This window comes from Rhinopithecus roxellana, chromosome 19 (assembly GCF_007565055.1).
Source record: "Rhinopithecus roxellana isolate Shanxi Qingling chromosome 19, ASM756505v1, whole genome shotgun sequence".
Taxonomy (NCBI): Eukaryota; Metazoa; Chordata; class Mammalia; order Primates; family Cercopithecidae; genus Rhinopithecus; species Rhinopithecus roxellana.
In genome coordinates, this window is record NC_044567.1 from 52,317,892 (window position 1) to 52,332,788 (window position 14,897).

Below are 14,897 nucleotides of genomic sequence, written 5' to 3' on the forward strand. Positions count from 1 at the left end.
AGTCAAGACCAAATAGGTTATAATAAACAGTATTTTTTCCAAGTTCCCCCATTTTCAGCTGTGTATGCTGGTGCATCCCTGTAGTCCCAGCTACTCAGGAGGCTGAGACAAGAGCATTCCCTGAGCCCAGGAGCTGGAGGTGGCAGTGAGCTGTGACTGCACCACTGTACTCCAGCCTGGGTGACAGACTGAGAACCCAACTCTTAAAAAACACCAAAAATCAAGTCCCTCCATTTTCATTCAATAAAGGAAAAAGCTGAAGTTAAGCATATGAAAACTGAGTGAGGCTCTAAGTTATCATTAATGTGATATATTATTAAATGGCAAAGCCTTAGGCAATACTGCATTACCATTCAGTTTTTATAAGCATTTAACTTCTGTTTTTAAAACAATGTTGGCCGGGTGCAGTGGCTCACACCTGTAATCCCAGCACTTTGGGAGGCCAAGGTGAGTGGATCACGAGGTCAGGAGATTGAGACCATCCTGGCTAACACAATGAAACCCCGTTTCTACTAAAAATACAAAAAATTAGCTGGTCATGGTGGCGGGTGCCTGTAGTCCCAGCTACTCGGGAAGCTGAAGCGGGAGAATGGCGTGAACCCAGAAGGCGGAGCTTGCAGTGAGCCAAGATCGCGCCACTGCACTCCAGCCTGGCAACAGAGCGAGACTCCATCTCAAAACAAACAAACAAAAAATGTTAATAGTAGCTTTAATCACAATTGTAAAAAGGTGGAAACAATCCAGCAGATGACTGGATTTAAAAACTGTAGTAGTCATCCCTATTAAGCTGCCAAAGACTTTCTTCACGGAATTGGAAAAAACTACTTTAAAGTTCATATGGAACCAAAAAAAAAAGAGCCCGCATTGCCAAGACAATCTTAAGTCAAAAGAACAAAGCTGGAGGCATCATGCTACCTGACTTCAAACTATACTACAAGGCTACAGTAACCAAAACAGCATGATACTGCTAGCAAAACAGAGATATAGACCAATGGAACAGAACAGAGCCCTCAGAAATAACACCACACATCTACAACCATCTGATCTTTGACAAACCTGACAAAAACAAGAAATGGGGAAAGGATTCCCTATTTAATAAATGGTGCTGGGAAAACTGGCTAGCTATAAGTGGAAAGCTGAAACTGAATCCCTTCCTTACTCCTTATACAAAAATTAATTCAAGATGGATTAGAGACTTAAATGTGAGACCTAAAACCATAAAAACCCTAGAAGAAAACCTAGGTAATACCATTCAGGACATAGGTATGGGCAAGGACTTCATGTCTAAAACACCAAAAGTAATGGCAACGAAAGCCAAAGTTGACAAATGGGATCTAATTAAACTAAAGAGCTTCTGCACAGCAAAAGAAACTACTGTCAGAGTGAACAGGCAACCTACAGAATGGGAGAAAATCTCTGCAATCTACCCATCTGACAAAGGGCTAATATCCAGAACCTACAAAGAACTCAAACAAATTTACAAGAAAAAAACAACCCCATCAAAAAGTGGGCAAAGGAAATGAACAGACACTTCTCAAAAGAAGACATTTATACAGCCAACAGACACATGAAAAAATGCTCATCATCACTAGCCATCAGAGAAATGCAAATCAAAACCACAATGAGATACCATCTCACACCAGTTGGAATCATTAAAAAGTCAGGAAACAACAGGTGCTGGAGAGGATGTGGAGAAATAGGAACACTTTTATACTGTTGGTGGGACTGTAAACTAGTTCGACCATTGTGGAAGACAATGTGGCAATTCCTCAAGGATCTAGAACTAGAAATACCATTTGACCCAGCCATCCCATTACTGGGTATATACCCAAAGGATTATAAATCAGGCTGCTATAAAGACACATGCACATGTATGTTTACTGCAGCACTACCCACAATAGCAAAGACTTGGAACCAACCCAAATGTCCATCAATGACAGAGTGGATTAAGAAAATGTGGCACATATACACCATGGAATACTATGCAGCCATAAAAAAGGATGAGTTCATGTCCTTTGTAGGGACATGGATGCAGCTGGAAACCATCTGCATTCTATTGCATTCTATCGCATATTGCATTCTCCGCAAACTATCACAAGGACAGAAAACCAAACACCGCATGTTCTCACTCATAAGTGGATATTGAACAATGAAATCACTTGGACACAGGAAGGGGAACATCACACTCTGGAGCCTGTTGTGGGGTGGGGGGAGTGGGGAGGGATAGCATTAGGAGATATACCTAATGTAAATGACGAGTTAATGGGTGCAGCACACCAACATGGCACATGTATACATATGTAAGAAACCTGCACGTTGTGCACATGTACCCTAGAACATAAAGTATAATAAAAAAATAAATAAATAAACAAAATAAAAACTGTAGTATAGGCCGGGCGTGGTGGCTCATGCCTGTAATCCCAGCACTTTGGGAGGCCAAGATGGCCAGATCACTAGGTCAGGAGATCAAGACCATCCTGGCTAACACAGTGAAACCCTGTCTCTACTAAAAATACAAAAAAATTAGCCGGGCGTGGTGATGGGCGCCTATAGTCCCAGCTACTTAGGAGGCTGAGGCAGGAGAATAGTGTGAACCCGGGAGGCGAAGCTTGCAGTGAGCCGAGATTGCGCCATTGCACTCCAGCCTAAGCAACAGAGCAAGACTCGGTCTCAAAAAAAAAAAAAAAAAAAATGTAGTATATACATACAATAAAATATAATTTAGGCATGAAAAGGAGTGAAGTTATGATACCCCTTACAACACAGATGAACCTTGAAAACATTTTTTATAACTTCTTTCACTGTGACTTATTTTAAGGCATTTTAATGTATTACTGATATTTGCATAATTTGTTTTTCGTTGCACAACCAGGATTTCTTTCCTAATGTTTCTACCATAATCAAGGAACATGGAAAAGAGAGAAGTAAGTGGTTTACTACAACATCTAAACCCTTTACCCACACAATGGTCTCCTTCACAGATAGACTCTTGACTTTACAACTCTCTTGTTGCCTGTGCCAGATCCTATCAGAGAGTGTGGAAGTGCTTCCAGAAGTTTCTCCTCTCATGGGCCATGAGGCAAGGTTGAAGGCTGGTTTTGCTCTCCAATGTGCACACCTGTAAAAGCCCTGGTGGGGCACAGGCTGGGTAACTCCCGCTCCACTTCTCTGCTTCATGCAGGGATGACAGGAGCAGCTTCCCAGCTACCGATGGATGAAGAGCAGCTGCGGGTATCTATGCACATGGATATCAGCTGCTATATGGGTTAAGTGCTACTTTGTTTAGGAGGAGGAAATGATTTCCATAGATAAGATAACTGCTCTTATTTTAAACTAAATTGATTAACAATTTAGATTATTCATATAGAGAAGGAAAGGCCTTCTGGCAACAGGAAGCACAGTTTCATATCAAATACATAAAAATGATCAAAATCTTATGGAAGAAAGGTGTCTTAATTTTAATCACCAAAATTTAACTTTTTGGATAAATATTTAGGGCTAGAATGAAAAATAAACCAATGCTAATAAAATGACAGTTGCAGGGAATGTTGCTGAGTTTCTTGTTTGTGGTTTGAACACTGAAAGGCCCCACCTTGGTATGGTAATAATATTTGGCCTCACTCTTGTTGTTACGCTGAGGACACTTACCATTTAGGGTGAGAACAACTGGAAGGTATTCCTCGTGGAAGGAACTCTTGTAGAGCTGTAAGCTGCGGGGACGGTGGTTCGGCAGCTCAGTGTGGCCGCCTCTCTGGTCAGCATGACCTCTTCAGGAAATAAAGCTGCAGGGAAGCTGGAGTTCTTACTGAAGGTCTAAGTGTACTGTTCTTGAAGATGGTAGATCACCACGGTGCCCGTTCCAACATGCCAAAATCTCTGGAATGACACAGTTTTGCTATATTAGGAATATGTATATGCCAGATGCTTGCTTTGTGTATATTTTTCAAGTATCTCTAATCCTTAAATATCTCAAGATAAAATAATCTGGCATTTTTGACTTTTTAAAATATCTTTTAAATTTTAAAGATTTTAAAAGAGGAATATAAAATATAGATAAACTCCCTCATATTCCCAGGACCCAGAATTGATTAACAATTAACATCCTATTATTGCTCCCAAAATGCTTCATCTTCGATTTGCATAAAGGTGAATCTCCAGTAGAACTGTGTAATTTTTATGTTACTGCTTTCCTCAGGGTGTTGCACTGATGATCCTCTGAGAAATGCAGAAAGGACTGCCACCAGATCCAACAGAAGCAGTCAAAGACATCTCAAGAATGGAATCCTATCTCCTAAAGTAAATGGGTTTGGGACAGAAACGATTCTATTTTAAATAATCAGACAGAATTGCCTTATACTTTCCTTAGAGTGCCAAATGCCAGAATGATCTCTGTAGTCTGTGATCTCCCACAGCTTCTCTGGGACCTGCTCCATGGGCACACTCACCTTGTGTGTAGACAGCCCATCATATGTGGCTGCCGCTGCCATGTCCTGCACACCCTGGCTCCACTCCTGGCATGGCTGTGGCTCTTTCTTCCAGCTTCCAGGGAGTGATGACAGAGAAGTCCTGGATAGAGCATATTCATGAGAGATGAGATCAAAGCTAGAATACATGTGTTTCATTTTGCCTGTTTTGGGGGAGCTGAGGTCATGGAGGTTTCCCTGTGAACATGCAGAGTTGCCAGAGGTGCTAATGAGCCAACAGGCCTGATGGCTCTGTCCTTGCGTTTTCTCATTTGCTACCAATTTTAGCGATCTTAGCTTTCAGTAAAGTAGGTATGGATAAAACACTTGCCAACAAGTGATATAATATTTCAGATGATTCCATTAGTCTTTACAGCTGTGGTCTTATTTAAACACTGTATCGAAGAGACATAACTCCAGAGGTAATATAATTTTTATCACTTTTTTCCCAATTATAAGATACATTGCTTTTTCAAGTTAATTATTCCTAATGAAATATAGATTACCAGGGCAGACAATGTTGTTTTTAACCCATGCAGCTAACTTTCCCATAAAACATGGACACATATTATTAGCCAAGACAGTTCCTCTTGCCACTACTTACTGTCCCTTTGGTAGAGTAGAGACCCCAGCATGTAAGCCACTTCAGAACATGGCTGGTGTGCGTCCATCCTCACAACCTGAGTAACTGGCAGGAGCTCCTTATGGGAAAGAACTTCTGTGTCACTGCCTTACGAAGCAAATACAACTACCTTAATGTTATTCTGAACAACATATGGTAAATAATAGCCTTTCATTGCAGTTCAAGAGGTATTAAGTTACATTTGTAAACACATAATGTAAATCAAAAATGTAATTCCAAGCCCACCGGCCATCTGAATGGACCCCTCCTCTGGGCAAGGGCATTCCAAGGCTAACCTGAGGGACTGGTTCAGGCTATGACGGGGGGCAGGGAGTGCCTCATTACACCCTCCTCCCTTTCGGAATTACCGACGGAACAAACTAAGTCTGCTGAGAAACATTTTTAATCTCTTCTCTCTGAAGCCTGCTACCTGGAGGCTTCATCTGCATGATAAACTTCGGTCTCCACAACCCCTTATCATCATAACCCAGACATTCCTTTCTACCAACTCCAAGTCATCCAGTTAATAACTTCACTCTTTCAGCCAACTGGCAATCAGAAAATTGTTCCATCTACCCATAATCTGGAAGCCTCCCCTTCCCTGCCTCATGCTGCCTTTCCAGACTGAACCAATGTACATCTTACATGTATCTGACCAAGTCTCATGTCTCCCTAAATGTATAAACTAGGATGTGTCCCAACGACCTTGGGCACATGCTTTCAGGATTTCCTGAGGGTTGTGTCACAGACCATTGGTCACTCATATTTGGCTCAGAATAAGTCTCTTCAGATATTTTACAGAATTTGACTCTTTTCATCATCCATAATAGCAGAGAAATAAAACTGCTCATGTGAACACTTACTAACATAGTAATGTATTTAGTGAGGCCATCTGAGGACCAGTGTTCACTATTCATAAACCTGACCACAGAAAAGCAAGTGGTCATGGGTGCAGGCGTGAGGTTACATTCTCCATGCAATTAAGCAGGTCACTGCTCTTTCCAATGTAGCCACTGCATAAAACTTAAATGCAGTTACCATGCGAGGAATAGCAATCTGCCTTCACCAAAAAAACACCTGACAGAGAAGATTTAGGATTTCAGTTATCAGAACTTTATTGCTAAAGTCTTAAGAGATTCCTATTCTGATTATTAGGCATTTCCTTACTCACTGATGTTATGAATTTAAAAACAAAAAAAAATACTGATTTGAGAGCAAGATGAAGGTATGATATGATGCACTCTTTTTTTTTTTTTTTTTTTTTGAGATGGAGTCTTGCTCTGTTGCCCAGGCTGGAGTGCAGTGGTGCGATCTCAGCTCACTGCAAGTTCCACCTCCCGGGTTCATGCCATTCTTCTGCCTCAGCCTCCTGAGTAGCTGGGACTACAGGCACCCATCACCACACCCGGTTAATTTTTTGTATTTTTAGTAGAGATGAGGTTTCACTGTGTTAGCCAGGATGGTCTTGATCTCCTGACCTCGTGATCCATCTGCCTTGGCCTCACAAAGTGCTGGGATTACAGGTGTGAGCCACCATGCCCAGCCACAGTGCACTCTTAAAGTTATTTTATGTAGCATAATGCATGGGAAAGTGCTTGGCCTATGACTCTCACCACCCGTGCTTCGACACTTACTGCACATCTTGTATTTGCTGGGTCCTGTGTGTTGGGCATGTGGACATAAGTACCATTCATGCCCCCAGGAAATCTGCTGGATATTACAAACAATAATAATGACAACAATAATATCATCATGTAAGTAAATATTTGGGGGAACACTAGTATCTGTGGTTCCAACACAAAAAGGACTAGCACAGGAACCAGAGACCTGGCAGGTGAGCTGGCTGGACCAACAACCTCCCCTCTGGACACAGTAAGGTGATTTTTCTACAGCTTTTAAGCTGTTCATATATTGTGTTGTAATACTTCGATTACATGTGTATTCCTGATTTATGGACAAATAGTTGCTCATCTGGTTTATCTTTCTGATATCCTTTATCTGTGTAGAGCTTAGTAAGTTTTAATTCCTAACAATCACAAAGCCACCACTCGCTCCAGGATATACAGGCTGAAGCATCTGAAACCACCACTTTTGCAGGTCAAAAAGTCAGCAATTTAATATGACCCAAACTAGTAGCTTTGCACGAAAAAATATGAATGACTTAGTAGTCATTCTTGCTCTATTTAGGTGTCAGAACACTCATTTAAGATAGAAAAGTTAACATTGTTAAGTTTTTATCCTGTCTAAAATTTTTAATAAAATCAGCAGTATATTTGGCAAGACAGGAATAAATATAAAATGACTATCCTAAAAGAAATTGTTTTATTGAATCAGGTTGCTACCAAAATCAGACAAAATAAAATGGCATGGCTTTATTTAGGTAAGCCCCTGTGATTCCCCCTAAGGAAAGCCCATAGATTATTGCCAACATAGTACTATCCAGCTGTGTTGCGGAACCAGTGGCCAACAAGGTAGAAGGAACCACCAGATTATAAGGGGAGTGAACCTAGACGTTTGTTTTATTATAAATGTGAGGATAATACACCGAATTAATTTCTGGTGTTAAATATCAACCTATTTGTAACATCACATATAAATGTTTTAATTCCTGTGATTGCTGTTTTGAAAAAACATCCTATAGTAAAAATATAAGTGTATTAGTTATTTCTTGTGGATCTTTGAATCTTAAGGAACCAATTTAAAATGACATTTTTTAAATGTAGGAAAAACTAAATGTTAATTCTATTTTTTTGTGTTTTGATTTTTTTGTTAGTTTGTTTTCTGAGATGGAGTGTCGCTCTGCCTCCGACTCCCTGGTTCAAGCGATTCTCCTGCCTCAGCCTCCCGAGTAGCTGGGATTATAGGCACACGCCACCATGCCCAGCTAATTTTTGTTATTTTTAGTAGAGATGGGGTTTCACCATGTTGGCCAGCATGGTCTTGATCTCCTGACCTTGTGATCTGCCCACCTCAGCCTCCCAAAGTGCTGGGATTACAGGCGTGAGCCACCGCGCCTGGCCAACTAAATGTTAATTCTGTTTTTAACATTGACAATGTATGCAGAGTCCTGAAAATACATAAATAAAATCATGATGCATGTTGTTTGTATTAAGGCAGATATTATAATAGTCTTTTTCATTTTATTATTTGCAATGTACCTTGCTGAATGTATAGGAATTTCTAACAATTCTTATTTAAAGTTTTATTATTAGTACAGGTCATGCCCAACTTTGCCCATGCTTTATGCAGGATATTACTAATTGTGCGGTCACCAGACTTGTTCAAAACTGCCTACTTTAGAGTTATATCTCAGTTTTTTCTTGCTTCTCTATTTTCCAAAATTTGCAAACATAGTATATACAGGCATGGTAATTTTTCCCAGCAGTTTTAAACATTAAGAGAGTTTTCAAATCCATCTTTTATAGTTCCTAATGCTCTAGAAATTATTTTTACTGTTGTGTTCCAGTGGATTTTTTTTTAGGTAAAACAGAGCTTTGACTACTTTGGGTTGTTGGGAAAACTGGGGGGAAAATACTGGGCCAAGCACGTTTAATAATTGGGTAAAAGGGACTGGAAACAACATCATCCTCATCATCCAGAATTATGTACTTTGGCAGCTCCTAGGCTCTGAGCATTTTTGTTCCATGTGCTCGACCATTTCGCAACCCCAAACAGCAGCAACGAGGATGCCGCATGATACATCTCCAAGTCTGTAGGGCTGGTCTCCCCACACTGTTTCCATTTTCAGAATTCTCTTAGCTACATGTGCTCCATTGTCTCTCCATACAAATTTTAGAACCAGTTTGTCAAAAATAAATACATAAACAAACAAATATTCAGCATATTCTTGGAATTAGATTAAATCAAAGAAAGCATTTTTCGGAGAGATACTTAGTTTGCCTATGCATGGCAGTGGTGTGTCCTATCTCCATGCATTTAGGTCTTAAATTCTAATAAAGTTTTATGATGTCTTTTCCACAGAAGTCATGCATGTTTTTATTATCTTGATTCCAAGCCATTATACCCTTTATTGCCTTTGCAAGTGGTTTTTATAGCATTTTCTTATGGTAACATGTTCTTCACAGGAATCCAGTTATTCTAAGATTCAGCAGCCTTACAAAATTCCTATCAATTTCAACAATTTCTGTATATTCTCTTGGGCTTTCTTCATAGACGACTGTATTGTTTTCTGTTTATGAATAGTGTGATTTGTATTTTCTTGTTTTCAATCTTTTGTGTTTTGGAATTGAATCACATATATTTTTATCTCTTTATTATTAATTTGTACTCTAATTGCACTGTAATTATAGAAACTGTCCCTATGATAACAACTCGTGTAAAACTTTTTTTTTTTTTTTTTTTTTTGAGGCGGAGTCTCGCTCTGTCGCCCGGACTGGAGTGCAGTGGCCAGATCTCAGCTCACTGCAAGCTCCGCCTCCCGGGTTTACACCATTCTCCTGCCTCAGCCTCCCGAGTAGCTGGGACTACAGGCGTCCGCCACCTCGCCCGGCTAGGTTTGTATTGTTAGTAGAGACGGGGTTTCACCGTGTTAGCCAGGATGGTCTCGATCTCCTGACCTCGTGATCCGCCCGTCTCGGCCTCCCAAAGTGCTGGGATTACAGGCTTGAGCCACCGCGCCCGGCCGTCGTGTAAAACTTTTTGACTTTTGTTTTATGGAATATTGGGTAAGCAGTTTTTAAAACCATGCCATGTATGCTTGAGAAAATTATGTATTCTTTAGTTTTGTTATAACAAATCAAGCTCTTCATTTTGTTTTTAAAATACCCTATTTCCTTACTAATTTTTGTCCAACTGACTTACCAATTACTAACAGATATATATTCAAGCCTCTTCCTATCATGGTTAATTTATAAATTTCTTCTTATAGTTTAGTCAACTTTTGTCTTTATACATCTTGACTCATTTTTACCAGAAGCATATGAGTTCAGATCTGTTCTTTCTGTTAAAATTAAAAAGTATCAGCTGGGAGGAGTGCGGTGGCTCACGCCTGTAATCCCAGCACTTTGGGAGGCTGAGGTGGGCAGATCACGAGGTCAAGAGATCGAGACCATCCCAGCCAACATGGTGAAACTCCGTCTCTACTAAAAATACAAAAAATTAGCTGGGCGTGGTGGCAGGCACCTGTAATCCCAACTACTCAGGAGGCTGAGGCAGGAGAATCATTTGATCCTCGGAGGCAGAGGTTGCAGTGAGCCAAGATGGTGCCACTGCACTCCAGCCTGGCGACAGAGTGAGACTCTGTCTCAAAAAAGAAAAGAAAAGAAAAAAAATGTAGCAGCTGGGTGTGGTGGATCATGTCTGTAATCCTAGCCCTTTGGGAGGCTGAGGTGGGCATATCGCTTAAGCTCAGGAGTTCAAGACCAGCTTGGGCAACCCAGTGAGACCCTGTCTAGAAAATACAAAAATTAGCTAGGTGTGCTGGGGCATGAGTAGTTTTAGTACGAGCTATTTGGAAGACTGAGGTAGGAGGATAGCTTGAGCCCAGGAGGTCGAGGCTGCAGTGAGCTGTGATCTCACCACTGCATTCCAGCCTGGTGACAGAGTGAGACCTTGTCTCAAAAACAAACAGAATAAACTGTGGAGTCTGATACTAACTCTGGGTAGTTAGTATTTTATTCAATGACAGAACATACAATTGGTGTCCAGAGAACTGGATAATTGGTATTTAAAAAGATACTATATATTTGAGGTCAGCAGGAAAAAACTCACACATTTGGTGTTAGAAGTGTTAGGAACAAAAGTAGTTCAATTTCTTTATCAAAAATTACTTCAAGTGTGAATAAACTAAACTCCCCAGTCAAAAGACACAGAGTGGCTCAATGGATAAAAAAAAGATCTAACTGAATGTTGTCTGTAGGAGACTCACTTTATATACAAAGATACTCATAGGCTGAAAGTGAAAGAATGGTTAAAAGATAGTTCATGAACATTGGAATCAAAATAGAGCAGGTGTGTCTAAACTTATCTCAGACAAAATAGACTTTCAGTCAAAAATTGTCACAAGGGACAAAGAAGGACATCATAAAATGATAAAAGGGTCAATTCACCAGAAAGATAGAACAACTATAAACATATATACAACCAACATCAGAGCACTTAAATGCTGTATATAAAGTAAACATTGGGCCAGGCATGGTGGCTCACGCCTGTAATGCCACCACTTTTGTAGGCCAAGGCAGGTGGATCACCTGAGGTCAAGAGTTCGGGACCAGCCTGGCCAACATGGTGAAACTCCGTCTCTACTAAAAATACAAAAATTAGCTGAGTGTGGTGGCACACGCCTGTAATCCCAGCTACTCAGGAGGCTGAGGCAGGAGAATCGCTTGAACCCAGGGGGTGGAGGTTGCAGTGAGCCAAGATCATGCATTTCACTCCAGCCTGGGTGAAAGAGCAAAATTTCATCTCAAAAAAAAAAAAATAATAATAATAATAATAATAATAATGATTGAATAAATAAATAAATAAAGCAAGCAAACATTGGGAGAACTGCACTGAAAGAGAAATAGATAGCAATTTAATAATAGTAGCTTTCAATACCCAGCTTTCAATAATGGATAGAACGTTCACACAGAAAATCAATGAAAACACAGCAGAGTTGAACAACATTATTGACCAAATGGACCAAACACACATACAGAACATTCCACGCAGTTGCAGAAGAACGCACACGCACATTCTTCAAAGGACACAGAACATTCTTCAGAACAGATCACATAGTAGGCCAAAAAATAAGTCTCAACAAACACAAGAACACTGAGTTCATATTAAGTATCTTTTCTGATCACAATGAAATTAAACTAGAAATTAACAGCTAAAGGAAAACTGGAAATTTCACAAATATCTGGAAATTAAAGAACACATTTTTGAACAACCAATGTATCAAAGAAGAAATTAAAAGGGAAATCAGAAAACATCTTGTGACAGATGAAAATGAAAACACAGCATACCAAAACTTATGAGATGCAGCAAAAGCAGTGCTAGGAAGGAAATGTATAACAATAAATGCTGACTTTGAAAAATATCTCAAATCAAGTACGTAACTTTACACTTCAAAAAACAAGAAAAAGCGCAAACTAAGCCTAAAGTTAGGCAAAAAAGGGAAATTATCAAATTAGAGAAGAAATAAATTGAGGATAGAAAAGGAATTTTTAAAAAGTCAATGAAATTGAGTTGGATTTTTGAAAAAAATGAGAAAATTGACAAACTTTTAGCTAGACCAGAAATAAAAGGAAAGACTCAAAAAAATAAAATTAGAAATAAAAGAGGAAATATTACAACTGTTGCCACAGAAATAAAAAGAATCTTAAGAGACTATAATGAACAATTATATATCAACAAATTGAATAACCTAGAAGAAATGGTAAATTTCCAGAAACAACCTACCAATACTGAGTCATGAAGAACAGAAAATCTGAACAGAACTATAACTACTAAGGAAATTGAATCAGTTGTCAAAAATCCCCCAACAAAAAAACACTCAGGACCAGTTGGCTTCACTGGTGAATTCCACCAAACATTTCAAGAATTAAAGAAAATCCTTCTCAAACTCCTTCAAAGACATTGAAGAGGAGGCAACACTTCCAAACTCCTGCTAAGAGGCTACCAATACCCACATACCAAAGCCAAAGACAATGCAAAAAAATTAAACTTCACACCAATATCCCTGATGAACACAGATGCAAAAATCCACAACAAAATACCAGAAAACTGAATTCAATAATGTATTAAAAGGATGATACATCATTACTAAATAGGATTTATCCTTAGGATGAAAGATTGGTTCAACATAAGAAAATTAATTACTACACCAACAGAATGAAGGATAAAAATCACCTGGTCATTTCAATAGATACAGAAAAAGCATCTGACAATATACGGCACCATTTCATGATTTAAAAAAAAAACTTCCGGCCAGGCACGGTTGCTCACACCTGTAATCCCAGCACTTTGGGAGGCCAAGGCAGGCAGATCACCTGAGGTCAGGAGTTCGAGACCAGCCTGACCAACATGGAGAAACCCCGTCTCTACTAAAAATACAAAATTAGCCAGGTGTGGTAGCGCATGCCTGTAATTCCAGCTACTCAGGAGGCTGAGGGAGGAGGATCGCCTGAACCTGGGAGGCAGAGGTTGTGGTGAGCTGCGATTGAGCCATTGCACTCCAGCCTGGGCAACAAGAGCGAAATTCCATCTCAAAAATAAATAAATAAATAAATGAATAAATAAATATTTAAAAAATGAAAACTTCCAACAACTAATAATGGAAGGATATTTCTATAAGAGTTAAAGAAAGAAACACAAAACACAGCTGGCAGTTAAAGCCAGGTTTACTTTAGACAAAACCTGAGAGGCGCTCCTAGCCGATTTCGGTCAGAAGACCTTTCTCTTACAGACTAAGAGTATATATTGGTTTTAGGGTGAAGGGGATTCTCAAAAGCTTGGAATGTTTATGTGTGTGGAGAAGTTTATGGAGGGGCTGAAATCTCTCTGAGAGGATGGGAAGTTATCTTGGGGCAGACATCTTTCTGGCGTGGAGCTGAGCGGGGTTATCTCTCTGGTCAGGGAGGAGTTTGGAATGTTTCTGGTTGGAGGTGTTATTTGTGGTTTATGGTCATGCTGACCTATGCCCTTTGGATTTAGGCGTTTTTTTATTAAGGTAAATTTTAGAATGAGGGGCTTGTCCAAGATGGTGATGCTCCTGCTCTGTCAATTACTTTAACATAATAAAGGTCATATATGAAAAGCCCACAGCTAATATCAGGCTGAATAGTAAAAACCTGAAAGCTTTTCCTCAAAGACCAGGAACAAGGCATGGATGCCCACTCTCACCACTTCCATTCAACATAATACTAGAAGCCACAGTCAACAATTAGGCAAGAAAAAGAAACAAAAGGCATCCAAATTGGAAAGGAAGAAGTAAAATTATCTGTTTGCAGATGACATGATCTTACATGTGAAAAAATCCTAAATACTTCATGAAAAAAACCTATTAGAGCTAATGAGCAAATTTAGTAAAGTTGCAGGATTAAAAAATATCAACATACAGGCCAGGCGCGGTGGCTCAAGCCTGTAATCCCAGCACTTTGGGAGGCCGAGACGGGCGGATCACGAAGCCAGGAGATCGAGACCATCCTGGCTAACATGGTGAAACCCCGTCTCTACTAAAAAATACAAAAAACTAGCCGGGCGAGGTGGCGGGCGCCTGTAGTCCCAGCTACTCGGGAGGCTGAGGCAGGAGAATGGCATAAACCCGGGAGGCGGAGCTTGCAGTTAAGCTGAGATCCGGCCACTGCACTCCAGCCTGGGCGACAGAGTGAGACTCCGTCACAAAAAAAAAAAAAAAAAAATCAACATACAAAAACCTATTGCATTTCTGTACATTAACAAAAGATTATCTAAAAGAGAAATTTAAAAAGCAATACCATTTACAACAGCATCAACAAGAATGAAAAACAGAGGATAAACTTAACTAAAGAGGTGAAATAGTTGTATAGTAAAAACTGCGAAATGCTAATGAAAGAAATCACAGAAGACAGAAATAAATGTAAAGACATCCCATACTCGTGGATTGGAAGATTCAATATTGTTAAAATGTCAACACTATCCAAATTGATGACTAGATTCTGTACAGAAACCTGCAAATCTTCATCTGTCTGGAAGCTTCCCTAAATCAGTCCTTTTGGGGGTCTTTATGGAATCATAATTGCCCATTGGTGATCAGCTCAACCTTGAGCCCCTCTGCCCTCCAGGGAGGTTGAAGAGGGGCTGAATATTCCAACCCTCTAATCACATGG